Here is a 26,820-nt window from a genome sequence, read left to right as displayed (position 1 = left end):
TCTAATCAAAGCAGATAGAGTGTTAACTAGAATTCATCTGCCCCACAGGGACTGGGAGGGGTGGGGGATGGGGTTTTATTGGGGTTCTTCATGGTAAAAAATAAGTTTTGGTAAAGGGAAATGTGCTTGATATTTGCATGACTGAGACCTAAACCTGAAAGCTTTGTAACCTTTCCCATGGTGATTCAATAAATAAATTTAAAAAAATATAGAAAAGAATAAAAAAAAATTTCACTGTTAGAAGATGGTCAAGTTAAAAAATGGAAAATTCTTTTATTACATCGTGGTCAAGTTAAAAAATGGAAAATTCTTTTATTACATCGTCTATGTAAAGAGAATTGTGGTTTGACCAGTGCAATCCAATGTTTCTTGGGAAAAAGGAGAACAGACTTGTCCATCTAGAACACTGTCATTCCTTTTCAGTATCCTTACTCCTTATGCAGGAAATTTACCACTTGCGATTGTTACTTAAGACCTCCTGGCTTTTTTAAGTTCAAACACTAATACTGGAGGGCAAGGGAGATAGATCAAAGACTGGAACAAAGTTTTTTGCATGTGGGAGCACTAGGTTTGATCCCCAGTACCACACCGCATCTTGAGCACTGCTGGGAGCAACCCTGATCACTGAGCTGGGAAATGACTCCCAAGTACTTCTGGGTGTGACCCAAAGCCCCACAAATAAAATTAATAGTAGTAGTTGAAGAAAGAAATCCTAACATGATGTTTATCATTAAAAATTCTGTAAATATTGCCTATTGGTTCAGTCTTACTGGAAAACCATATGGACATTCCTCCCAAAACTAGAAAATGAGCTTCCATATGATCCAGCGATATTGCTCCTAGGTATATATCCTTGGGGCCCAAAAACACAATGCAGAAAAGTCATCTGCATTCTTATTTTTATTGCAGCACTATTCACAATAGTCAGGTTCTTGAAACAACTCAAGTGTCCAAGAGCAAATGAGTGGATAAAGAAACTATATTATATCTACACAATGGAATATTACAGAGCTGTTAGGAAAACATCAGTATGAAATTTTCTTATACATGGATGGAAATAGAAAGTATCAAGCTGAGTGAAATTAGTCAGAAGGAGAGAGACAATCATAGAATGATTGTACCCATTTGTAGAATATAAAAAAATACCTTCATGCAAGAAAAATACCCAAAGACAGCATAAATGTGGGTCAGGAGGACTGATCTTTGGTAGTAGACTTGCCATAAAGGGGGAGGGGAACTGCAGTTAGGACAGAGGGGAAAAAATCACTGTGACAATGATAACTGGAACTAGTTACTCTGGACAAGAACTGGGTAATTAAAGAAGGTAAAGTAATATATATGATAACCTTTCAGTAGTGGTATTGTAAACTGCAGAGCCTAAAAAGAAAATAAGGGTGGAGTGGGGGGAGGAGGGGAGGGAGATGGAGATGATAAGAAGGAGGTGGGGGAGGAGGAGAAAGAGAAGGAGGCGAGAAGTGTCTGTCATGGAGGCAGGCTGTGGGGATGGGAGCAGGGGTCCAGGAGGGAAACTGCACATTAGTGGTGGGAAATGTATACTAGTGAAGGGATGGATACTGGAACACTGTATGACTGAAACTCAATCACAAACATTTTTGTAACTGTGTATCTCACAATGATTCAATTATAAATTTTTAATGCTTCAAATACGATAAGGTATAAAGGAAAATTATGACACTATCACAAAAATAACCAATGATATTATAACTGGGTATTTCTATGCGTATTTATGTAAGTCAAAGTATGATGAACTGCGTTATAATATACACAGCATATAGGATGGCCATTTTAACATATGAGTAACAGTATGTATCAGCTATTAGACAAATTGTCCATACTTTACTTTTCATTTCATTAGTACTACTGCCGATCTTACAAAGGCATAAAGGACTAATAAGAATTAGGACAGGGCATTCCCTTTTGTTCTCTCTCACCTATTGGGTGTTGTGGTTTGCAAAAGAGGCAATGAGTGGCAATCATGTTTGGTCTATACCTCATGGTGTCTCACTAATAAAAATTTAAAATAAATAAATAAAAATTAAACCCTCTGACACTAAAAAAAAAAAAGAATTAGGACAGGAAATACAAAAGGCCAAAAGGCACATGAAAAAATGGTCCATATCACTAATCATCAGGGAGATGCAAATCAAAACAACAATGAGATATCATTTCACGCCACAGAGACTGGCACACATTCAAAAGAACAAAAGCAACTAGTGCTGGCATGGATGTGAGGGAAAAGGAACGCTCTTTCACTGTTGATAGGAATGCCCACTGGTCCAGCCTTTCTGGAAAACAATATGGGCAATGCTTCAAAAACTAGAAATTGAGTTTCCATATCACCCTGAAAAATCACTTCTGGAAATATATCCCAAGGGTGCAAAAAAGCACAGTAGAAATGACATCTGTACCTATATGTTCATTGCAGCACTGTTCACAATAGCCAGAATCTGGAAACAACCCGAGTGTTCAAGACCAGACGACTGGTTAAAGAAACTTTGGTACATCTACACAATGGAATACTATGCAGCTGTTAGGAGAGATGAAGTCATGAAATTTGCTTATAAGTGGATAGACATGGAGAGTATCATGCTAAGTGAAATGAGTCAGAAAGAGAGGGACAGATGTAGAATGACGGCACTTATTTGTGGAATGTAAAAGAACATAACATGAGACTGACAACCAAGAACAGTAGACACAAGGACCAGGAAGATTACTCCATAGTGGAAGCCTGCCTCATGAGCGGGGGAGAAAGCAGCTGGAATAGAGAAGGGATCACTAAGACTATCACTAACATCCAATGATGATTGGAGGGATCAATTGGGATGGGAGATGTGTGCTGAAAGTAGATAAAGGACCAAACAGGATAACCTAGCAGTATCTGTATTGCAAACCATAATGTCACCAAAAGTAGAGAGTATGGGGGAAATTGTCTCCCATAAAAGCAGGGGGAAGGGTGGGAAAGGGGGTTATACTGGGGGGATTGGTGGTGGGGAATGTGCACTGGTGGAGGGATGGGAGTTTGATCATTGTATGATTGCAACGCAATCATAAAAACTTGTAACTGTATCTCACAGTGATTCAATAAAAAAAAAAGAATTAGGACAGACTGACAAATAACATATAATATATAAAGCAGATAAATATTTACATGCACATACCAAATGATACATATATTATGCACCCAATTTAACTCACCTTACTTCAACTTCTGGAATACATTCTGTTTTATTAGGTAAAGGTAAAGGCCCTCCCGTTGATCGTCGATTTGCTCGAGCGGGCCCAGTAACGTCTCCATTGGAGACTTTGTTGTTACTGTGTCTGGCATATCGAATACTCTCGGTAGCTTGCCGGGCTCTCCGAGAGGGGCGGAGGAATCGAACTCGGGTCGGCCATGTTGGCCGCGTGCAAGGCAAACGCCCTACCCGCTGTGCTATAAACACTGATATGAACTGTTACTCATTTCACCTATAACCCTGTCACTTAGCATTACATCATGGTTCTGTGACTTTTAAACAGAACGATCCGAGAACTTCAAATCCATCACCATTTCCATAAAGTTCTAAGTTACTTTTCGCTATAGGGAGCCAAAACGTGACAGGACTGGGTACAGTCAAAACATCTTTTTTAGAAAGGATAAATTTGGATGTTTTCTCTATATGAAACTCATGTAAGGATTTTGCAAAGCTTCTGCAAAATACAAGGCGCTATAAACTCACACACTTTCCTATCAACCAAAGGCCATCACTGCCAGCCCTTTGATCTTCCAACTTACACACTTGTTGAGGTGCATGTGTGTTTTACTAGAGGTAGCCTCTGAGGGCATAACATTTTATATTCTGCTTTATTTTTCAGGCAGTCCTTGAGCGCCTTTATATAGAGTATCACAGTCCCTGGAGCACTTGCAGAAAAGACAGAATCAGGCCAGAATTTTGTTCACTCTTGACTTACCTGCCAGCCGACTCAGCTGGGGGGCCTGCTCCTCCTTTCTCTGGCTGTCTGTTGCAGCTGACCTCTTCCCTCACAGTTGGCCAGAGAAGACCCACAAGCACACTAATTTACATGGTTCATTAGAAACATTTATTAAATGTTAAAATCGAAAGCCAAAGTGAGATTTGGGGGGGTTGGGGGGCGGGAGGAACAGCCTGCAGCTTTCCCAGGTCCTGCAATTACATACTACAATTGGCTCAACAATTGAATGGCTGACAACAATTGAATTCAACAACCGAATGATTGAGATCTGGTTCAAATATTTAACCCAAGTTTGGTCAGTCAGAGGCTGGCAGCTACCAGTGTAGCAGCTGGCCAGGGTGAGCGAGGCAGATTGTCTCTCAGGGAAGGATGAGTCTCCTCTGAGGAAAGAATGGAGCCCTGAGCCAGCCTGAGAAGACTTTACCTTCTGGCTTCCCCTCCAGGTAGATGTAGGGTGTCAGGCACCTCACTTTCTCATCAGCTATCACAGTACCTGCTCCCCAACAGAAAGGCTGATATGATCACAGAAAATACCAAGGTTTGCTGAGGATATTTAATAATAAGAAATCCAACATGCTGGAGGTGGGAGTATAAGCTGGTACAGCTTCTCAGGGAAGCTATTTGGCAATATCTGCTCATGCTAATTCATGCAATCCTGAAGAAAATCTCACTCTGCAACACAGACATAACAAATGGGTGTCTGTCCACCTCCCACAGCCACCACCATGTTGACTCACCCACTGGTCCTGCTCTACCAATTCCTGACTAAATCTCAGAGGAGATGCAAGCCAAGCAGCTAAAATTCATAAAAACACTGATCCCTGTGGCTAAAAATTCTGGGGTGCCCTCTAGAGGCAAATGGGTCAAGTAAACCAACCTGCTGAAACCCTGGAAGTTTCACCCACACCCCACCACTCTAGCCACGCCAAGGGCTCAACTCCACTGCCTCACTAATATTCTGTGCAGAGATGCCAAACTGCGAATAATTTCAGGTACCCCAGTACTCAGGCTGAGAGCTCTGGAGACTTTTCAGAGTGGGTGTAGGCAGTATCCCCCCAAGCCCTATATTCCAGAAACCCCATCAGCCTCACCCACCTCTCACAGCCACCACCATGTCAACTTATTGGCCCACACCTTGCAGTCTCTGAACCGCATGGCTGCATACATGGCCATGTATTCCTCAATACTGAAATTCTAGTAGGAACACACAAATTACCTGGAAAAACAACATAGAAGCCAACTAAACTCAACAAATGAAAACAATAATGCAGATGGCTCAACTAGCAACAATGTAGTAAATTCGTAAACAAGGACATAACTCAATTGTAAGATAAAACAATTTTCACATAAAAATTGATTTTTTAAATACTTACTGAATTTAATACTGGAGCATTGTTATCTAATCCATTTTAACTCTAGAATTATATCAACAGTGACTTTTGTCAACATTAAAATAAGTTTTTTTAAAAAAAATGGGTCACCTCAAGACATGCTCACAGCAGGAAGAGCTGAGTCAGCCCAGTTAGAAACTCTGCCCTGCCGCCTAGACAAAGAGAAGCATGAATGATTCACTGAAAATAGAACCAGGAGATATAACAGCCTATACTACATGAAATGTGTGGATAGATCTCAAACAATGTTGGACAAAAGACAAACTCGTGAGGTCGGAGAGATAGCACAGAGGGTAAGGCATTCATCTTGCAGGTGGCCAGTCCAGATTCAATCCCAGGAATCCCATATCATCCCCTGAGCCTGCCAGGAGTGATTCCTGAGTGCAGAGCCAGAATTAACTCCCGAGCAACTCTGGGTATGGTCCCAAAACTAAAACTCAAAGAAGGATATAATGCATGGTGCTAATGGTTCAAAAACAGATAAGCTAAGTCCAGATTGGTTTTATTCTTAAGGGGGAGTGACTACACGGGGATACACGGAGGCTGGCCATGTCCTGCTTCTTGATCGCAACACTGGACGTGCAGTGTTTAGATTCAAAGGAAGTCGAGGCCAAGCTTCCCCATTTTATCTTGCATATGGAACCTACAATCCAGCTATAAAAACCAGCTCCCGGAAGAGAACAGTGCAGTCTCCTGCCCTCACGCCTGGCTGTCCTTGCCGGGGCCCCTTGGAGGGGAGCTGGTTGAGCTTTCCTCCCCACCTTCACCAGGGCTCCGGCAGCCGAAGACCTCCAGGACCAGCTACCACCATGCTGAGACCACTCTCTGCACACCTGAAGGTACCGGCAGAGGAACAAAGGCAAGAGGGTCCCGGGGCTAAGATCTCCAAGCCTACTCAGATCGGGGTTGAGCATCCTCCACCCAGATCCTCCAAATTCCAGTAGGCGGGGGTCACACCCAACAACTGGCCCCCTGGTGCTGTGTAATCCCATCAATGGCCAAGACTCAGAGATTATAAAAACCAGCTCTCGGAACTGTGCGGCCACATTCTCGGCAGCGCGACATCTTATTATGACATCTTATTATCTCATTCCTACTTTGGACAAACTGGAAGGCTACCAAATGTAACCTGCCCACACGGCAGAGTCTGGCAAACTCCCCGTGGCGTACCCAATATGCCAAATACCAGTAACAATGATGGGTCTCATTCTCCTAAAGAGCCTTGAGTATAGCACTTTCTTAAAAGTCTCAGGGCTAGGATGAAGGAGACATTACTGGTGCCTGCTCGAGGCAATCGACGAATAACAGGATGGTCGTGATTTTCGTGATTCGTGATGGAACCCACAGTTTAATACCAGTTCCTCTGATGGATGACAGACTTTGAGTTTACAAACACCAACTGGCCCACATCACAGAGCCCGGGGCTCAGGTCATGGCTAGACCTTGGAATAAAGAGCAGGACTATATGTAAATCAAAAAAAGCAGCCACACCCTGTCCTCAGATTGCTGTTCGGGGAATCCCTGGCATAGACAATCTTCACACCTTTTTTCTTCCCAAAATTAGGGAGACACGGAGCATAAGGAAAGTGGGAATGGCCTCTGTCCCCAGAAACCTTGTTGAAGGCAGAACATCAAAGACCTGTCCTGTAAGGAAAGACTATTTTTCTTTTTTTTTTTCTTTTTTTAGATTTTTATTAGTGAAACACCATGAGGTACAGTTGTAGACTTACAAATTTTTGTGCTTGGGTTTTAGTTATACAATGATTGAGTACCCATCCCTCCATCAGTGCCTATTCTCCACCACCAATGATGCCAGTATCGCTGCCATCCCCCCATTCCCCCACCCCATCCCACCTTCTGTGGCAGGGCATTCCCTTTTATTGGAAAGACTATTTTTCAATCAGAAAAACACACTCACAAACAGTCACCTCACCCTCAGTCACCTCATTCTCTCTTTGTCTTTGAAAGATGGACAAATCCAAGCCCAACTGTTGTTACTGTGCACAGGTGTAAGCAGCCACACCTGGGCACCTGATGTTAACTTTCCTGGCTGACAAAAGACTCCTCAGCATGGAGAGAGAGCAAAACACAGCTACAGCCAGTCATGCTGGGCAGCGGTCTGACACAGAAAGGGCAGGAAGAAAGGACAGGTCTGATCTCTGTTTCACTGACCTTTTCAAATCATTTCTCAATCCCTTAAGCCTAACTGCATTATTAAGAAGGAAAGCCAAGAGAGGAGCAGCAAGGCCTGAGATAAAGAACTACAAGACAACCAGTTTCTCTTTTCCACTGAACTCCTGACCCTGGTAAAGAACATACTCCACTTGACCCTGGCAAAGAACATGCAAAAACACTAAAGCCTCACAACACTGTCTTATTTTTAATTTTATCGCATTTACTGATGTAACATGCTTATACTTGAATGCAAATACTTATATGTTTTGGGGGTCCTGTGTGAACATGCCGTGTCCACCACTGAAGTGCCAGTAACCCTCCACCAATCTATAAGACCCTCCACACACCACACCCTCAAAGGCAACTGCAGTTTCCAGAGCCCAGAGGATTGTCACTGGACATTGACCATTCCCTTTGGAATTGTCTTCAGATTCCTATTGCAAGTCAAATCTTGTCTGTCTTAATGCAGTAGGTTTTATACCAGCAACAGTCCTATCCATCTCCTGCCGAGTACAGCACTTGGGTTTTGACTGCTTGATTTAACCTCACATTGCTTTGAGATAGCCCCTAAGCTTGACCCCTAAGCACGCAGAATATACTGCTGCTTCTGCCTCAGAACAAAACCATAACCTAATCACGCATATGCCTTCATGAAGAGGACCAATAGAGACCAAGTCTCTAGGGCAACAAACTAAGCCAGACTGCAAAGGCAGGTGAGTTTCTGGTTTAAGGGCACAGATAGTGATAAGCTGGATGTGTACCAGTTACTTTATTTGAGAGCAAAGTACATATACATATCATTTGTTTGCACTCGTGTTTGCATTCATAAATATAGATCTCAAGTGCTCAGTAGGGTTGAGATCTCAGGAGAATAGACTTCAGGACCTAGGCAGAAAGACTTCTGAACCATAAGCCCCTGTCTTGTGACCATTTGGGGTTCCCATGTGTCATACTCCATGCGTATTTGTCTGCTAACTTATAGGATCTGCCTTCTACTTCCTTCTGTTCCTCCCTGCTTGCATTTCAGGCAGATAACTGAAAAGTTACCATGACCACTGTGAGCATCCCAAAGTGGCCTCCTGGTCTGAGAACTGCAGTTCACATTCTACCCCTCCCATTTCCTTCCTGGACCCACTGGAGTTCTGGAGTCATAGGCATTCACCTCAGCTATCCTATCAGTGATTCCCTCTCATTAGAACCAGCTCATGGACCTTCCTGTGAGAACTCCCCTGACCCCACTGTGATTTTTACCGTCTTCCCAGGAAGAGACTGCAGTCAAAGTATAGTGAGTGTTCCCAAATTCCCAACCTGGGCTTACTCTAAAGAGTCAGAAAGAGAAACCAGAATTTTCTGAAGCTTTAAAATCATAACTTGCTTTAAAATGATTCAACATTCTTCCTATTGTTTACTCACAGATATTTTAAAACCTGGATTAAATCAAAAAGAAACAATACTGCTCAGTAGCATTTACAAAGCACTAAGAATAGCCTATCCCCCAAATGCTCAAACTCCTAGGAAACAATGCTGGACATTATATGGCAGTGTTTAAGTCATGTGATATTTGGAGTTCCTTGCAAAGTTGACAGCACTACACAGACTTAAAAAGCTAATATAAGGATTAACTTTATTCCAATAACTTGTTATAACCTAAAAACCGCTTATAAAAAATAGAAATGTGTCTATAAACTTTTAAATATTTTAATTATAAAAAATAACAGGTGAGCAGCAGTTGAGGTCACAGACATATATTTTTAATGTGGAAATTGCTAGAAGCAAGAGTGACTGATTAGCATGACTGCTTCTCTGCTCTTAGAAATGTTGACCTGCACCGTCAGTCCCTGTGTGGGTGTTTCCTATTCTTGTTTTTGCTTGACATCTGTGACTCAGTTCAAACCAATATTTCTCCCCTTAATGTTAAGCATTATTTCTAGCAGGAAAATTATAGTACCATCTTCCATTTCCTTGCTCTCTCTACTCACTTTTCTTGGCACTTAGAATTTATGAGGGCATATAGACTTCCCAGGTAATGCTGGGAAGGATTCTCACTTGGACACAATGGTACTCCCAAACAGAAAACGTAGCCTCAACTCTCCCCATTCCTCCTATAGAGCTATTCCCTGACTTCCTAAGTCCCTTCCTCTAAAGCTATAGAAAAGTCTTCTTCATAATTCCCAACTAGTTTGAGAATCCTCCCAGTTCAAGAACGGGCTTTATTCTTCCAGTCCTCTCTCTCTAAGCACCAAGTGTCCGTGGTTCACCAAACCTTCTTGACAACTGACAGTCACCCCATCTGTCCATGTCCCTGAAACTTTCTAGGCCCTTGAGATCCACTTTATTTTTACAGGTCACTACGATCATGCACAAGTATGTTGAAAAGACTTTTAAAATGGGTGTTGCAGAGATTGTGTTCATGCGAGATACAACAGCCAACCCCTAACTCCAGGGTACATGATCTCCTAGGAAGGGAACAAACAGCCAAGGCAAGGAAATTCTACAAGGCTCTTCTTCAGTTAGTGCTGAGCAAAGAATAGTGCCTGGGCAGGGCATGGGAGCTGTCACTGACATGCAGGTCATGAAACAAAATGCCACCCAGTCATAGGAGGAGAAAAAGGGAACTGGAATGCATGGGAAAAGTTGTAGGTGAAGGAGGTAGTTTCTTCTTGATGGTTTGTTTTTTGGACCACACAGCTGTGCTCAGGGCTTACTCTTGACTCTGCATTCAGGGATCAGTCCTGAGGGAACTCAGGGGACCACATGGCATGGCCAGGGATCAAACCTAGCCCAGCCACGTGCAAGATAAGTGCCCTATCTGCTGTCCATCTCTCTGAATTCAGTGGACTCGATTTCTATCATCTCTGTCCACTTCCTTGGTGAAGCTGCCTTCAAATTATCTAAAGTCTATCGATAGAACCTTTATGTACCCCCTGAGCAGTTTCCTATCACATGTAATTCCTGACAGGATCCCCAAACCACTTCTCATAGCTGAGAACTCCAAAAACCAAAACACTGTCCTCCCAAATGCTCGATTTGCTCGAGCGGGCTCAGTAACATCTCCATCGTGAGACTTGTTGTTACTGTGTTTGGCATATTGAATACGTCATGGGTAGTTTGCCAGGCTTTGCCATGCAGGCAAGATACTCTCGGTAGCTTGTCGGGCTCTCCGAGAGGGGCAGAGGAATCAAACCCGGCTCAGCAGGGCTGGCTGCACGCAAGGCAAATGCCCTACCGCTGTGCTATCGCTGAGAACTCCAACATTAAAAAAGAGTAAGAGTGACTCTGGCACTGATGCCCCCTGCTTTCCCCTCAGATGAGTATCCTGAAGCCCTCCGTGAGATCCTGAGGCCCTGCATGGGAGAGGGCAGGTGCTTCATCGGTGTTTTCTGGGCACTAGGCCTATCCTCATTGGAGGTTACCAGTCATGTTTGCCTGCACTGTGCTGATCCTGCTTGCTCAGCATGCTTCTGGGTTCTCTTTCCAATCCCAGCTGTGCTTCAAGCTCACTTCTGCTACCTAGTTGTGAGTTTTGCTCGTCATGCTTCTGAAAGCCACTGATCAAGTTCCTTCAGGAACAGTCCCATTGGCAGGGACACAGAGCAAAATCTCTCCCTTCTGCTGCCTATGCCTTCGCTGGTTCCCCGAGAAGATTCCACATGCTGAGCTGCAACCAGCAGTCCTCACTGCCTGGCAGGCCACAGCCTGCATGGTACAGGAAGGAACCCAGCAAATGGTCATGTCATCAAGGTTCTAAAATTGCATTCAAAACTCTTCAGGGAAAGGGCTGGAGCGATAGCACAGGGCGTTTGACTTGCACACGGTTGACCTGGGTTCGATTCCCAGCATCCCATATGGTTCCCCGAGCACCGCCAGGAGTAATTCCTGAGTGCAAAGCCAGGAGTAATCCCTGAGCATCGCCCATTGTGACCCAAAAAGCAAAAACAAACAAACAAACATATAAATAAACAACCTCTTCAGGGAAGGCAGAGAGGTACTAAAAACTATCATATCACATTAGACAGTGTATGGGAGAAGAGAACAACCCACTGGTTCTCACACTTTTCCTTGTATAAAAAGACACTGCTGAGAGCCGGCACAAGTTTCCGATTTCACAGGTATGAAGCAAGGGATAACTGCATTTCTAGTAAGTTCTCAGATGAGAATGGTTCTGAGGTCGCTCACTAGAGTGCCAATAAACCTTTACTTACAAGGTGGCGGTCCATTGGCCCATCTGATTCTTAGTACACTAGGTCTGCACAAAAGGTTCTCAGTACAGAACTATACATTTTGTAACAAGGGGTTATTAGACAGAAAGTCAAAAAGAGTGTCAAGATTTGTTCTTCTCCTGTTGCTCCTGGAGGTATCTAGTTTGTCAGAGGATCTTTCATTCCTAGAGTTGTTGTACATTCTGTCCTTAGTTAAACTCTGGTTTATATAAATTGAAATTTTACATGCAAATTATGATTGCTTTAAAAACTGGTAAAACATTCTTTCTGGCTGAGGGTTTATGGAAGAGATTAGCCTGTACGGCAGTAGACTGAGTAGAAACTACTTTCATCACTACAGACAGGCATTAACTAACCTAGTGAGGACCTAAATGGAACAAAAAAAGGGGATCGGTAAATGTGCTCTGTTCTTCAGCTGAGGCATCATCCATCTTCTCCTGCCCTCAGACATAGGTGCTCATGGTTCCTAATCCTTTAACTCAGACCATATCTTTTACCACTGGCTTCCCAGTTCTTGCATCTTTGAGTTTGGAAAAGGATTTATATTACTACCTCCCCTGATTTCGTCTTTGGTTTTGGATTGAACTATACTACTGGCATTTGGGAACTGCTTGCAAATAACAGATCATGGGCTATCTCAGCATTCACAATTGGGTAAACCAATGCCTCACAATTCCTCTCTGTGTTTGTCTGTCTGACACTCTCTCTGTCTCTGTCTCTTTCACCCTCTCTCTCTCTCTCTCTACACACATACACACACATATACACACATATACACACACACCAGTACAGAAATAAATCTTAATCACTTTGTATCAAACAGTAGTTTCTAAGATATATAACTGAAATATAAATAATCAGAGAAAAATTCAACTTTGTTAAAAGGTGCTTTTCACTATTAATAAATAAAGTGAAAAGAACGCAGAGAATAAAAAAACACTTGCAAACAATATACTTAATAAAGGATTCATAAGTAGATTTTACTCATACAACTCAACAATAAAAAGACAAATAATCCAATTAGAAATGGGCAAAGGATCTGAATAAACATTACTCTAGAGAAGATATACAAATAGGCAATAAGCACATGTTAAGCCTTGCAACTTAATTAAATATCACAAATATGCAAATATAAACCAAAACAGATACCATTTTATACCCACTAGAATGACTCTGGATACTTTTTCGGAGGGAGGGTAGTGAATTATGAATTCAATTTCCTTAACATTTCTAGGGCAACTGAAATGATATATTTCAGAAGGGTGAGTTGCACTAATTTGTTCTTTTCAAGAACATGGTCTAATTCATCTAACTTATTCATGTAAATTTATTTATTCATGTAAAGATATTGATGGCATTTAATTTTCATAATTCTTATGAAATTATGTTATTTTGAGTTATATTAAATTATATGTACACCATGGTCTATTAAGTATCAATATCATTGTCTAAAAATAGCAGATACCTTAATTTAAAAACACTTCACTACTGAAAATTACTAGTCAACATATATGTCTTTAGCAAACTGTAATAATTTTATTGTTGGTGGGTCATGCCATGATGTTTATGGATGTTGACTGATTAAGGGGGGGTCACTGAAGGTTGGGGTAACTCTGATAACTTCTTAAAATAAGACAGATATGTAACTGAAGTATAAATAAGTTGGCCACAATGACAGACTCTTCTTTTCATGAAATATTTTATCTGTACCACATGATGTTATTTGGCAGCCTTTTTACACACAGTAGAACTTTCAAAGTCTGAGTCAGTTCTTTCAAATACTTCTACTCCATTACCAACTGAACTTATAGTAATATCTTCAATTCTTTGTTGTCATTTCTGCAGTGTTCACAGTCTCTTTCCCAGGAGCATATTCCACTGCAATTTGGTGTCGTGAAGATAATTTACTACCTTAAACTTTACAAATAAACCTCTCCTGTTTTCGAATTTTCTGCCTGCAGCTTCCTCCTCTTCAAAGAACTGAAGATTGGGGTGGTGCAGTGTTTCTCTGTATTAGGCTTTGGCTTAAGTAAAGGTTGTAACTGGTTTGATCTTCAATCCAGGCCATTAAAACTTCCTCCCTATCAGCAATAAGTCTGTTTTGCTTTCTTATCATTTGTGTGTTCACTGGAATAGCACTTTTAGTGTCCTTAAATAACTTTCCCTTCACATTCAATTATTTGACTATTTGGCACAAAAGGAAGAGTTTGGACCCTCTCTATGAGTTCAATATTCATTCACCACCACACTTAATCATTTTTGGCTTTTGATTAAAAGTGGGAGACATGTGAATTTTCTTTTCACTTGAACACACAGAGGTCATGGTGAGATTGTCAATGGACCTAATTTCAATCTCAGGGAATAGGGAGGCGCAAGGAGAGGGAGAGATATCAAGAAATAATTGGCCAAGGGACTGAAGACTCCAGGCCACAAGGCGGTGGCAGGAATGGATTGTTCCTTCCCATTTCCCCGCCCCTTCAGGATCCTGGCTGTCACAACCATGAACTGCCTCCAGGCCATATTTGAGAATGTCACTGGCCTTGATCCAGAGTCTCACAAGTGAATCATCTCAAAATGGATTAGCTCCCCATAGAGATGTCTCCGAACCCCAATCATTTACAATTTTAGAATTCCAGGAGTGAGACCTCTCAAGATATTCATAGTAAGCAACAGAAAATAAATTATTAGCATCTGCCTGTGGCAGGTAGGCTTGAATGGTGGTGGGAAAATTTGAAATAATGGTGGTAGGAAGGTTTAATGGTGGTGAAATTAATGTTGAAATACTGAATGCAATCAATTAATGTGAACAGCCTTATGAAAATGCATTGTAGCATTGCACTGTCCTCACGGTATTCATTGATTTGCTCGAGCAGGCTCAGTAAAGTCTCCATTGTGAGACTTGTTACTGTGTTTGGTATATCGAATATGTCATGGGTAGCTTGCCAGGCTTTGCCGTGCAGGTGAGATACTCTCAGTAGCTTGCCAGGCTCTCCGAGAGGGGCGGAGGAATCGAACCTGGGCCAATCAGGTCAGCTGTGTGCAAGGCAAACGCCCTACCTGTTGTGCTATCACTCCAGCTTATGAAAATAAAATTTAAAAATTATATAAAAAAGAAATAATTGGTATGTGGAGCAGTCAGACACACACACACACACACACCATTTATGAATTAAGTTCACAGTTTTATATGGGTATATTTCTTTCACATTGTTGCAAAACAATAACAATAAAAACATCAGTGATGGACCACAGCGATAGTACAGCAGGTAAGACACTTACTTTCTTTGCAAGCAGCCAATCAGCATTCTATATAGTCCTCCGAGTAACACTAGGGGTAATTCTCTAGTGCAGAGCCAGGTATAACCGCTGAACATCATCAGATGTGGAACAAAACCCCCCAAAATTTAAAAACTCAAAATATCAATAATGTCTGATCCCACATTATCCATACAGACATACTAATAATGAGAAAGTCTGCAATACTGCAAGAATTATCAAAGCATGACAGAAAGACAGGAAGTGAGCATAAGGTAGCCACAAACCTTAAACTTGGACCAAACAAAACAAAAGAACAAAAAAAAAACCACCATGATCTTGAAGTGCAATAAAGCAATATGCAACAGAATAAGGTTGTGCTATTATTGCTTGGACATAAATCAGCTATTTACATTTTTTAATTTAATTCTACCTTTATTTTTGTTTGGTTTTGGAGTTGCATCCAGTGTGCTTTGAGCTTACTCCTGGCTCTGTGCTCAGAAATCAACCTTAGCAGGGTTTTCTGGGCGGCCATGTGTGAGGCCAAGGATTGAACCCCAATCTGGGCACACACAAGGCAAGCACTTTACCCATTCCACTATCTCTCTGGCCCTATTCTACCTTTATTTTCCCTATTTCCTTTGTCCTTCCTTTCTGAAGATTCTTGAATATTTTTGAGATTGGTGTATCTAATGTTTTATAATATATCTTTTTGTGGGGGTGCAGTGACGCCAGCAGGTCAACCTCTATCTACAGTGTAAGTGCATCAGGAGCCTGATGGTGCCTTTAGGCTTCCTGATACCAGGAAGACCCCAACGACTTGAGACCAAGTTTCCCAAGAAATTAAATGGCCTAAAGTTTTGTATGTGAGAGCCACACCCACAAACTAACTCTCTCTCACTTATCTGCCTTGCTTCAGAAACCCATAAATAAATCTCAAAAGACATCAAAAGCCTCAGTTAATCTCAGACCCACGCAAGGCTGAACAGACCAGAGTAAATCAGAGAAAAAGGAGGGGGGAGGGTCGGCCAGGTGTCTGCCCAAGCAGATCCCCTAGCGCCCTAGCTCCCACAATCCAAAATTGCTGCCAAGCCCCCCACTGGACTCCACTGTCTCAGGACAGACCTCACAGTGATATTAACCTGTTGAAAATTCGGATATGCAGATTTTGTGACTGAAATCTACAGGTTTTCTCAGATGGACTACCTTCCCTATATTCCTGGGAGCACCAGTAGTCACACCCTTGAAACAACTTCAGCACCACCATGTAAGCTCTTCTACTGGCCTTGCTTCAGAGATGCATAAAAAAAAATCTCAAAAGAGATAATTGAGAAAACATATTTAGAAGAGGATAAAGAAAGTCTAATTTTGCTTATCAAACAATTACTTCTCTTCTGATGTTCCAGTTAATCTTGGGCCATGCAATGCTGAACAGACCAGGATAAACTGGGGGGAGAGGGAAGGGTGGTGAACCTGGTGCCCACCCAAGCAGAGCCCCTGGCAACCACTTGTTCCACAGATTGCCGCCATACCCCCAGAAGGGACTCCACGGTTTCAGGACAGACCTCACTGAGATATAACATGCTAAAAATTCAGGTATACTGGTTTTGTGACTGAAATCTCCAGGGTTTCTTGGGGTCAGGATTGGCCTCCCCCACCTCCCTGTACTTCCAGAAGCCTCGGCAGTCGCATCCACACCCCAAATAAATAAAACTACTCCATCCTTACATTTCCAATAAAAATACTGAACACCTTCAACAAACACGATGACCTCTTAAGTACCTGTATTACAAACCATAGGTAAAGGTAAAGGCCCTCCCGTTGTTCATCGATTTGCTCGAGCGGGCCCAGTAACTGTCTCCATTGGAGACTTTGTTGTTACTGTGTTTGGCATATCGAATACGTCACGGGGAGCTTGCCAGGCTCTGCCGTGCGGGCGAGATACTCTCGGTAGCTTGCTGGGCTCTCCGAGAGGGGCGGAGGAATTGAACGCGGGTCGGCCATGTTGGCTGTGTGCAAGGCAAATGCCCTACCACTGTGCTATCGCTCCAGCCCATATTACAAACCATAATGCACAAAAAGAAAAGGAAAGAAAGAGAAAGAAGAAAAGTGCCTGTCATAGAGGCAGGCTGGGGGTGGGGTGGGGTGTTTGGGTATAAAATCTTATCTCGCCGAAGGTTGTGTGTTCACGGGCTCACTGGATGGCACTGTCTCACCGCCTGCGTTGGGTGCTCTTGAGCCGCTGTGTGTGGCCTGGATCGGAACGGCTGTTGGCCAAGGGCAGACGGAAGAAGAAACGAGGGCCAGGCCGGTCTATATCAATAGTAGTTTATTCCAATTCTCTTCACTCCTGTCTTTCTCTGCCTCCTTCTCTCCTGGGCCCCAATCTTGGAACCTCTCTCCTTCTGGCTCTGACTCTGGATCTCTGGAGCCCGAGCTCTCTCACTTCTGACTCTCTTCTCCGAGCTTACGTCTTAGTTTATATAGCAGTCACATAAGGCGTGACATAAAGGTGGGTTGAATACTGACAAATCAACAAAGAGAGGTTAGACCACTCCTCCAGGAGATTAACTCAAGGATAAAATCTCATCTACAGAGATTACTTCAGATTACTAGGAGATCCGCTCAAGGGTGGGATCCCAACAAGGGTGTGTTCTTCCCTCAGTTAGTAATCTACTTAAATAGTTGTAATAAATTTACTTCTAATATTTCTAGCAATGTCATTCTGTATGAGCACAGTAAGAGATATAAATTTAGTTTGGTTCTTCCTGAGAACATCTCACTATACATTCCGCAGTCCTCAGGCCAGGTTAATCTTCCTAGCTCCAGCAGGGTCCTAGTCTCGTCGTTACTTACTTTTGGATCATGACAGCATTTGTCCATGATCATGCCCTCAACTTATAGTGGAGTATCATGGCTCTTTGGCCTGGCCCATTTCAATGCCAGGGTAGCTCACTGCTTGCCCTGGGTCCATTCAGTCCCTCGTCGGGACCCTGCTTTTGGGGTGCTAGGAACTAAGGGCAACTGAGTCAAGAAATCAGATGCCCAGGAGTAAATATTATTCGGAGTCAATCAACTCCCAAGTTAAAAAAATATAATATTAACTGTCTTCCTGTGTCCACTCAGAAAGGACATTGCTTACAATACAAGTTCAGTGTCCTTAGATGGGTGTGACCTGACAAACCTAAGCTACCTAAGGAAGGACAAAAGAGTGTTATCCTACATTTGGGGGTGGGGGAGGGAACTGGGGAACACTGGTGGTGGGAAATGTACACTGGTGAAAAGATAAATGTTAGATCATTGTATGACTGAAGCCCAATCAGGAACAGCTTTGTAATGGTCTATATCACGTATATTCAATAAAGGTATTTTCAAAAAATAAGGTGGCATTCATGACAGCTTCCATCAGCTTAATTAGTGGCTGAATAGTCATGCTCCTACATTATATATATGCATATATGTGTATATATATGTATAACTTCAGAGATTATGTAGGATGGCATTTCATCGCACGCTACTGATGTTGAGCTTTCACATGTTTAACTGAAATATAGTAACTTTATTTCCCTTTAAGTTCCTTTATCCCATTTATGACATATTTGCTGTAAACCATTCCTTTCCATACCTTTAGAGCCATGCTAAACCCTGTTGTACTGGTTGCTTCAACTGTCAAGCATAATTGAGAAAACACACTTAGAAGAGGATAAAGAAAGCCTTTCTTTGCTTATCAAATAATTCCTTCTCTTCTGATGTGCTAGTTTTCTACTATCAGTTCATCTACTTATACAGTCTCTCAGTAAAGGTGTGTGAGCACCCAAATTCTTAGTTTCCCTTCATTTGGGAAATATATAAAGTACTAGATTACAGGTTGACAGCTGTTTCCTTGCAGTACCTTCAAAATAACTCACCACCGCATCACTGCTCATTTCCTCAGGGACTTAGCCAGTCTGCCTTCTGTTCTCTCTTCATCATTTTCTTGTATTTGTCTTAGCTACCACGTCCAGCAGCTCTAGTTGTACTTAGTGCAGACAGGGAGGAGTAGACCCGTCCCTTCTTCCAGCAGCAGCAATCAGTCAGCTATGGCCTTTCCCAGAGTTTACTGAGTTGGGTTGTTATAGCCCAGATGAATATGCCCAAACTTAATAAAGTGTGATACAAATTTATTTCTCAGGGCTGGAGATATAATACAGGGGGCGGTAGGTATTTGCCTTACACATGACCCACTTGGGTTCATCCTTGGAATCCCATATGATCCCCCAAACATTGCCTGGAATAATTCCTGAGTTCCGAGTCAGGAGTAACCCTTGAGCATCACTGGTTGTGCCCCCACTGTAGCACTGCCATCCTGTTGTTCATGGATTTGCTCGAGCAGGCACCAGTAATATCTCCATTCGTTCCAGCTCTGAGATTTTAATAGCCTCTCCTCTCGTCCTTCCCAACTCTGCCATGTTGGAGGCTCTTTCAGGGTTAGGGGAATGAGACCTGTTATTGTTACTGTTTTTGGCACATCAAATACGCCACAGGAAGCTTGATAGGCTCTGCCCCCACACCGAAAAAAAAAAAAAGCAAAATACTTTTATTTCTCAACTTTTGATATTCGAAGTTCTCCCCCAATTTTATTTAAAATAATGATTTTAGGTACTGGATCATTGTATAACTGAAACCCAAGCACAAAAATTTGTAAGTCTACAACTGTACCTCATGGTGTTTCACTAATAAAAATTTTTAAAAAAATAATTTTATTCTAAAATCATTATTTTATTAATAAAGCAGTCCAGTGAGTAAAAATATCCCCTTGAAAATAGTTGCAAGAAAAAAAAAAACCTTGAAAATTGGCCTATAGAACTGAGTTGTCTGAGAGGAGTTCATGGAAGTGAAGGATTCAAAGCTGTCATGCCATGGTGGGTTTGGTGTTGTGGTCAACCATGAATTTTAGAGTCTCGCCCTCTCTCATCCAGGCCCCCAAAGCTTAGCAGGCCATCGAAGCCATTAGCCATCCATCTATAGAGCAGTTTATGCTCTCACAGAAGCTGAGGCTTCTGGAATCTGGTTCTGGACTTACTTCCGTGGGATAAGCCAGAGGCCAGGAGAGAGATCCAAGAGAGATCCAAGGAGGGAAGGAAGGAAGGAGTGGGTGGGGTGGGGTGGGGTGGGGTGGGGTGGGGTGGGGTGATGGCAGAAGGGCAGGGCAAAGCAAAGGCACAGGGCATGAGTGCAGGGCTAGGGGACGTGCTAGTCCTCTGGGGGCTCAGAGAAGCAGCACAGAAAGGGGACAAGGCACGGCCTTTAGTGGTTTGACCGGGACTGTGCCTGCCTGCACAAGGAATGGGTAGAATAGAGTCTCCAGTACGGGTAAGAAGGTCAGCAGCATGGGGAGGCTTCAGAGGGTTTCTGAGAGTGACATCAACTGTCCCTCCAACCTGGGGTCAGGAGAAGCCATGGGAGGTGAGGATGCCCAGGCCACAAGAACATCCCAGGCATGGAATGGGGCCGAGTCCAGGCCCAAACCAGCTACCCCGAGACAGGAAAGGAAACCTGGGACCTGCAAGGGGCTCAGTTGAAAAGTATAGAAAACAAACTCAGACTTTTAAGGAAAGAGAGGCTGCAGGAGCTGACAGCCCCAGAACATGGTGTAGGGAGGGGCAGAGGCCCTCTTGGCAGTATATTATATACCACTCCAGTATATTATATACCACAGATGAGTGCAATCTTTCTATGCCTCTCCCTCTTCTTCTGATTCATTTCACTTAACATAATGCTTTCCATGTTGAACCATTTATATGCAAATTTCATTACTTCACCTTGTGTAACAGTTGCATAGTATTCCAGTGTGCAGATGTACCAAAGTTTCTTTAACCAGTCATCTGTTCTTGGGCACTTGGGGTTTTTTTTCCCAGATTTTGGCTATTGTAAACAGTGCAGCAATGAATACAATGGCCACTCAATGCCTCTAGTGCAAACTACAACACCCAAAAGGAAAGAGAGAACAAAAGGGAATGCCCTGCCTCAGAGGCAAGGTGGAGTGGGGGGGATGGGTTGGGGGTGATGGGAAGGATACTGGGATCATTGGTGGTGGAGAATGGGCACTGGTAGAGGGATGGGTACTCAATCATTGTATGACTGAATCGCAAGCACGAAAGTTTGTAAGTCTGCAACTGTACCCCACGGTGAATCACTAATAAAAAATAAAATAAAAAAAGAACACTCCAGTACAAGGTGGAGAGGGGGTGAGGCATGCAAACTCAGGAGGGAGCCAGCACAGACCCCCAAAGGGGGCAGAAGGTAGGACTCATGCATGCTGGGGGCCGAGCTCTCCTGAGAATTTGGGGCATTCATCCAGATTTCAGGAAAAAGAATCTCGAGGCTAAAACAGAAATCTCTAGTCTGAGACAAAAATGCCACACACGAGTCACTTAGAGCATAGAAAGACGTTCTTCATGATTTTCCTTTTGACAGTATCAGCTAGAACGTTGGGCTCAGAGCCAGGTGAAGCCGGGAAGGCAGCAGCTGCCTCTGGAGGCAGGGGCCTGTTTCCAGGAGCTGGAGAAGTTGAACAGAAGGAGAAAAGGCTGGGGGAGAGTCGAGCGTTGTCTCCAGACAGCCCATGCATGCAGGGTTCCCACTTCCGTTTCAAGCCATTTCTGGTTCAATGCTTGTGTACGTGCCTCAATGCAGGCGGCTGGAAAAACTTGCTTTTAGGATGTCTACAGAAACTTTCCCCCTTACTTTCATGCCAAAATCCTTATGCACATCTCATGCCAAAGAAATGCTTTTTTGCAGCCAGAGGTCTGAGGAATGAAGGTCAGGCCAAGAATTAGCACCACAAAAGCTTTATCAGAGCCCAGCAGAATTAAGCCTCTGACATTTGCAATGGGAAAGTAAATAAGACCAGGAACTCAGAACCACAACAGCAACCTCTCAGAAAGCGGCTATTAAGTAATATGGGATTATGGGCAGGATGTGTAATTAGTAACTAGTTTGAAGGGCCACAAATTAAAAAGAAAACAGGAGCACGCATATGATTCCTTTTTTTCTATTATGACAGACACATTTGCTTGCAACAGACTCTCCTGGCTATTCCTAAAAGCAAACCCTCAATGGCAAATAAGTAAAAATGTAATTTTTTGATACTAGAGATATACAAATTTTGAATATAAGGTCATTTTAAAGCCAAATGTTATTTCCAGGCCTTGGGGAACTTCAGTGGTTCAGAGCATCATTTCTCCGTTTCTCAGCTGCTCTAAGGGGGCTACACGACTCCCTGTTGGACCCCAGACTATTCCAGGGAGGCAACAGGTAAAAGTCACATAAATGGGGTTAGGGGAGGGTTATGACATGATTCTAGGGGCCACCTCATAGGACAAGGTGGGGATGGGTGACAGGAAGGAAATGGGTTTAGGAAAGAATCACTGGTTTAGAATCTGGAAACAACTCGAGTGCCAGAGAACAGACAACTGGTTAAAGAAACTATGGTATATCTACACAGGGGAATACTATGCAGCTATTAGAATAGATGAAGTCATGAAATTTGCTTATAAGTGGATGGACATGGAAAGTATCATGCTAGGTGCAATGAGTCAGAAAGAGAGAGATAGACATAGAATGACTACACTTGTTTGTACAATAGAAAATAACATAATATGAGACTAAAACCCAAGGACAGTAGAGGCAAGGACCTGGAAGATTGCTCTGTGGTTTGGAAGCCTGCCTCATATGCTGGGGAAGAAGGCAGTTGGGATGGAGAAAGGATTAAGTCAATGATGGTTGGAGGGATCACTCAGGATGAAAGATGTGTGCTGAAAGTAGACTAAGGACCTCTTAGTATCTGTATTACAAACTACGATGCCCAAAAGGAGAGAGAGAGAGAGAGAGAGAGAGCGAGAGAGAGAGAGAGAGAGAGAGAAGAGAGAATAAGAAAGTGTCTGCCACAGAGGCAGGGGGTCAGGTGGGGGTGGTGGGAGGGGCACTGGGGCCATTGGTGTTGGAAAATGGGCACTGGTGGAGGAATGGGCGTTTGATCATTGTATGACTGAAACTCAATCATGAAAGCTTTGTAACTGTATCTCATGTTGATTCAATTAAAAAATAATTAAAAAAAAGAAGAAGAAGAATGGCTGGCTTGGGGTGAGGCTACCTCTCAGTCCTGGAACTGCTGCCTATGCTCGAGAGTGCCCCAACAGCTCTGCCGTGTGCTCCTGGCAGCTCTGCTGTCTAATTCCACAGTGCTGCCAATGATTCCTGGCTGCTCTGCAGCCAGATCTGCGCCAGCACTGAAACCAAGCTTGGAAGTGTTGTGAGAGCAAGTAGAGGCACTCAGGGTCTTGTCCAACAGCAGTGGAGACAAGTGGGACAGGCAGTAGGAGGCAAGGTGATGGAGGTGAATGGCAGAATTTAAAAAAGATGTGTTTTAGGGGAAGGGATAGGATATGAAAGGAAGGCAAAGGAGCTCCCAGATTATGGGAGGGGTCTCCTGAAGAAGGATCCCAGACAAAGGCAGGTGCCTTTTTCTGTCTTAAGCCTCTTTAACAAAGGTGTGGGTGGGTGAGCATTTGTCATTTGTGTTCCCAGAATGTTGGACATTAAAACAGGGAAGAGGATGTGGAGATAATTATATTCTATAGTCTAGATCCTAAAGCAGGGCCCCAGTCAGGGGTCATCTAGACTATTTAGGGGCCTAGGTCATAGGTCATCCAGAGTATTCAGGCACCACAAAGACCATCCTTGTGACATTCCATATCAATGACTTACTTTCTTTAGGGCCATGTTCCTCATCTCCCCTTGCCTGTTCTCCTTTTGTCCCTATCAGTGTGAGCACCAGAGTGACTCTCTGTGAGCACTACCAGAATGTGTGAAAGTGCCACACAATTAAAGGAAATGGACCCCTGGCAACCACTGAAGCCAAGTGTGTAAGAACACAGTCAAGCATGTGCACACCCCACACCCCAAGGCAGCAAGAACAACAGTAGAAGTAAGAGAGACAGGGAAAATAAACACAGAAAAATCCTAGCAAGCTTGTCTGTAGAAACTGACACTCATTCTAAAAGGAAGGGTTTTTTTTTTCTAATAAATAAAACCAAGGTACTACTTCAAAGGTACTACTCCAACTTATTTGGTCAGCTTTAAAGTTTAGGGCAATTGCAAAGGAATTTATGCCATTCTGGGAAGCACAAATTCTCCATGGTGAATATGAATGATTATGGTCTTTTCAAATTATGCAGTTAAGTCAACACAGGGCGTTATTCCAAACTCACCTCCAGATGACAGAGATAACAATAGTTGAGTGAAAAGTTCAACACAGAATTAGATAAAGCTTTAGCAGAACCCCTCAGATATATAAGAACCTCCTAGAGTAAAGGAGTGAACTCAAGTAAAACTGATGAAGAAACTAAATTGGCGGCACTTTAGATGTCAAACTGCATAATCTACTATTCCAAACCAGTGCTATTGAATCCAAGCATATGAACCATAAGTACATATATCTACAAAAATACATGCAATATACAATTTTCTAATAATCCAGTATTGAAAGTAAAAATTAAATTTATTGGTTTTATTAATTATATATTAAAGAGAATTAATTTAATTCAGTGAATTAAATTCCCTGATTAAATTATTAATTTTATTAATGCATTTAATTTAAAATGTCAGCTTAAATCTGAGTGTTATGAAGTTGTACAGAGGTCCTGAGTACAATCTCCAGTAACCTCCCCCAAAATAGCTCAGATATAGTTCTCAGTAGACTGTCATCATAAGAAAGTTATTATTGAGATGTCTTATACTACTCTTCATACAAGACCTTTGAAATCCAAATATGCAGATGATGTTTCTGGTTGGACAGGCCATGCTGGGAGTGCATGATGCCACCTGCAGCTCTTGATTCCTGTAATTACTCCCATATCCTGTTACTACCATCCCATACCTCAGCACACCCCAAGTTCTACCAGGTTCTACTAGGAGTTGGCCTTAATGTCGCTCAGTCAGCCCCAGCGTGACTTGTTTCAGTACCAGGGACAGCGAGTCATCCTGCCCAGGCTGGAGTCTTCTAGCTCTGTGCAACCTCAACAAGTTATTTAGGTCTTTTAGAGTCTCCATTTACCCATTTTGGAAATGAGTGTTTCACATTTTGCTGAAGGAGAGGAGGTGATACTCATGAAACACAAACCTTTTATTCAATACAATTAGCTTTGCTTGAGGTAGAACTTTTTATTTATTTTTTTTTAATATGGAACCCAGAGCCAAAGAGATAGTACAGCAGGTAGGGGACTTGCCTTCCATGCATTGACCCAGGTTTGATCCCAGGTACCCCATATGGCCCCCTGAATACCACCAGGAGTGATTCCTGACTATAAAGCTAGGAGTATCCCCTAAGCATCATGGGGTGTGGCCCCCAAACACTGTCATTGTCACTATCCTCCCATTGTTTCATCAAGTTGCTCAAGCAGGCCCAGTACCATTTTGAGGCTTGTTGTTACTGTATTTGGCATATCAAATATGTCACGGGTAGCTTGCCAGGCTTTGCCGTGTGGGCAAGATACTCTTGGTAGCTTACCGGGCTCTCTGAGAGGGGCGGAGGAATCAAACTCGGTCAGCAGGGTTGGCCATTGTGCGATGGCTCCAGCCCAGCCCCCAAACAAGAAAAATTATATTTATGGATTGCTTCACAAATTTGCATGCCATCCTTACATAGGAATCATGCTAATAGTCTCGGTATCACTCCAGCCTTATTATATGTGCTGCTGAGCACTTGGGGTCAAACTGTATTTGGTCAGACACGTCTACTCTCTTCTCTCTTTTCCATAATCCAGATTTGGAGTAGAGTGAACATCTCTCCTTTCTCTCTCTCCCTCCCTCTTTTTACTCTCCCCCTCTCTCCTCTCCCTCACTCCCTCCTCCCTTACTGAACTTCCTGGTGCCCTTTGCTTCAATCTGCTTAAGAGTCCTGTCTGCGGCACTAACATCCATCTCCTTCACAAAGGCGCTGCTCTCCTTTCCTATTCCCCACCTCAGGGACCAACTGAGTCCCAAGGTCACCTACCCTCAAGATGCTATCTCTCTCTCTTCCTCACATCCTGATCAATACTCTCGGACTCAGCTCTTTTGCTGGGCTTTTCCTCCAGGGAGAAGGACTCTCATAAATGAATAAAGCACCTGCTTGCTCCTATCATCATGCTACCTTCATGTGTGCTCCAAGGGCTCCCGACATTCAAGAGAGGATTTTAAGCAAGTGACCCATTGCCTAACAAGTGAGAACCAAGAGGCAGGACAGACGTACTATTGGTTCTTTCCTAAACCTAAACCATAGGGCCTAATTATTCAAACCCCAAAATAAGGTGATTGGTCCCATTCCTTCCCTCCATTCACTTCAGTGAACCTAACCAGGAATAATTTCTAATTTAGTAGATTACCCTGTGTCTGGGCTGGAGTGATAGCACAGTGGGTAGGGCTTTTGCCTTGCACGTGGCTGACATGGCCAACCCGGGTGTTTCGGGCAACCCGGGTTTGATTCCTCCACCCCTCTCAGGGCAAACTACCCATGATGTATTCGATATGCCAAACACAGTAACAACAAGTCTCACAATGGAGGCATTACTGGGCCCGCTCAAGCAAATCGATGAACAACAGGAGTACAGTGCTACCCTGTGTCTCTAAACAAGGGTCCCTGAAAACAGGGAAAGAGAAACTTCTTGAAAAATTAAGCTCTTATTAAACTTTAAGTGGCTTAAAATGAAAATGAATTTTGAATGAAGATCACTAACTTAGTTTATTAAAAGCACTTTGTTCTTTCTATT

General features: G+C 43.0%; 1 protein-coding gene and 1 non-coding gene across 3 annotated transcripts in view; both read right to left on the bottom strand.

The window, feature by feature from the left end:
* Positions 1 to 26,820, bottom strand: part of MYRIP (myosin VIIA and Rab interacting protein) — a 360,073-nt gene that overhangs the window by 276,958 nt on the left and 56,295 nt on the right. The gene's annotated exons all lie outside the window — the stretch shown is intronic.
* Positions 25,674 to 25,775, bottom strand: LOC130037944 (U6 spliceosomal RNA). The gene has a single exon (XR_008794528.1). It is a non-coding gene; the product is annotated as a U6 spliceosomal RNA (small nuclear RNA).

This window comes from Sorex fumeus, unplaced genomic scaffold (genome assembly GCF_029834395.1).
Source record: "Sorex fumeus unplaced genomic scaffold, SorFum_2.1 ptg000072l, whole genome shotgun sequence".
In the NCBI taxonomy this organism is placed as follows: Eukaryota; Metazoa; Chordata; class Mammalia; order Eulipotyphla; family Soricidae; genus Sorex; species Sorex fumeus.
This window is presented reverse-complemented; position numbering and strand designations above follow the sequence as displayed.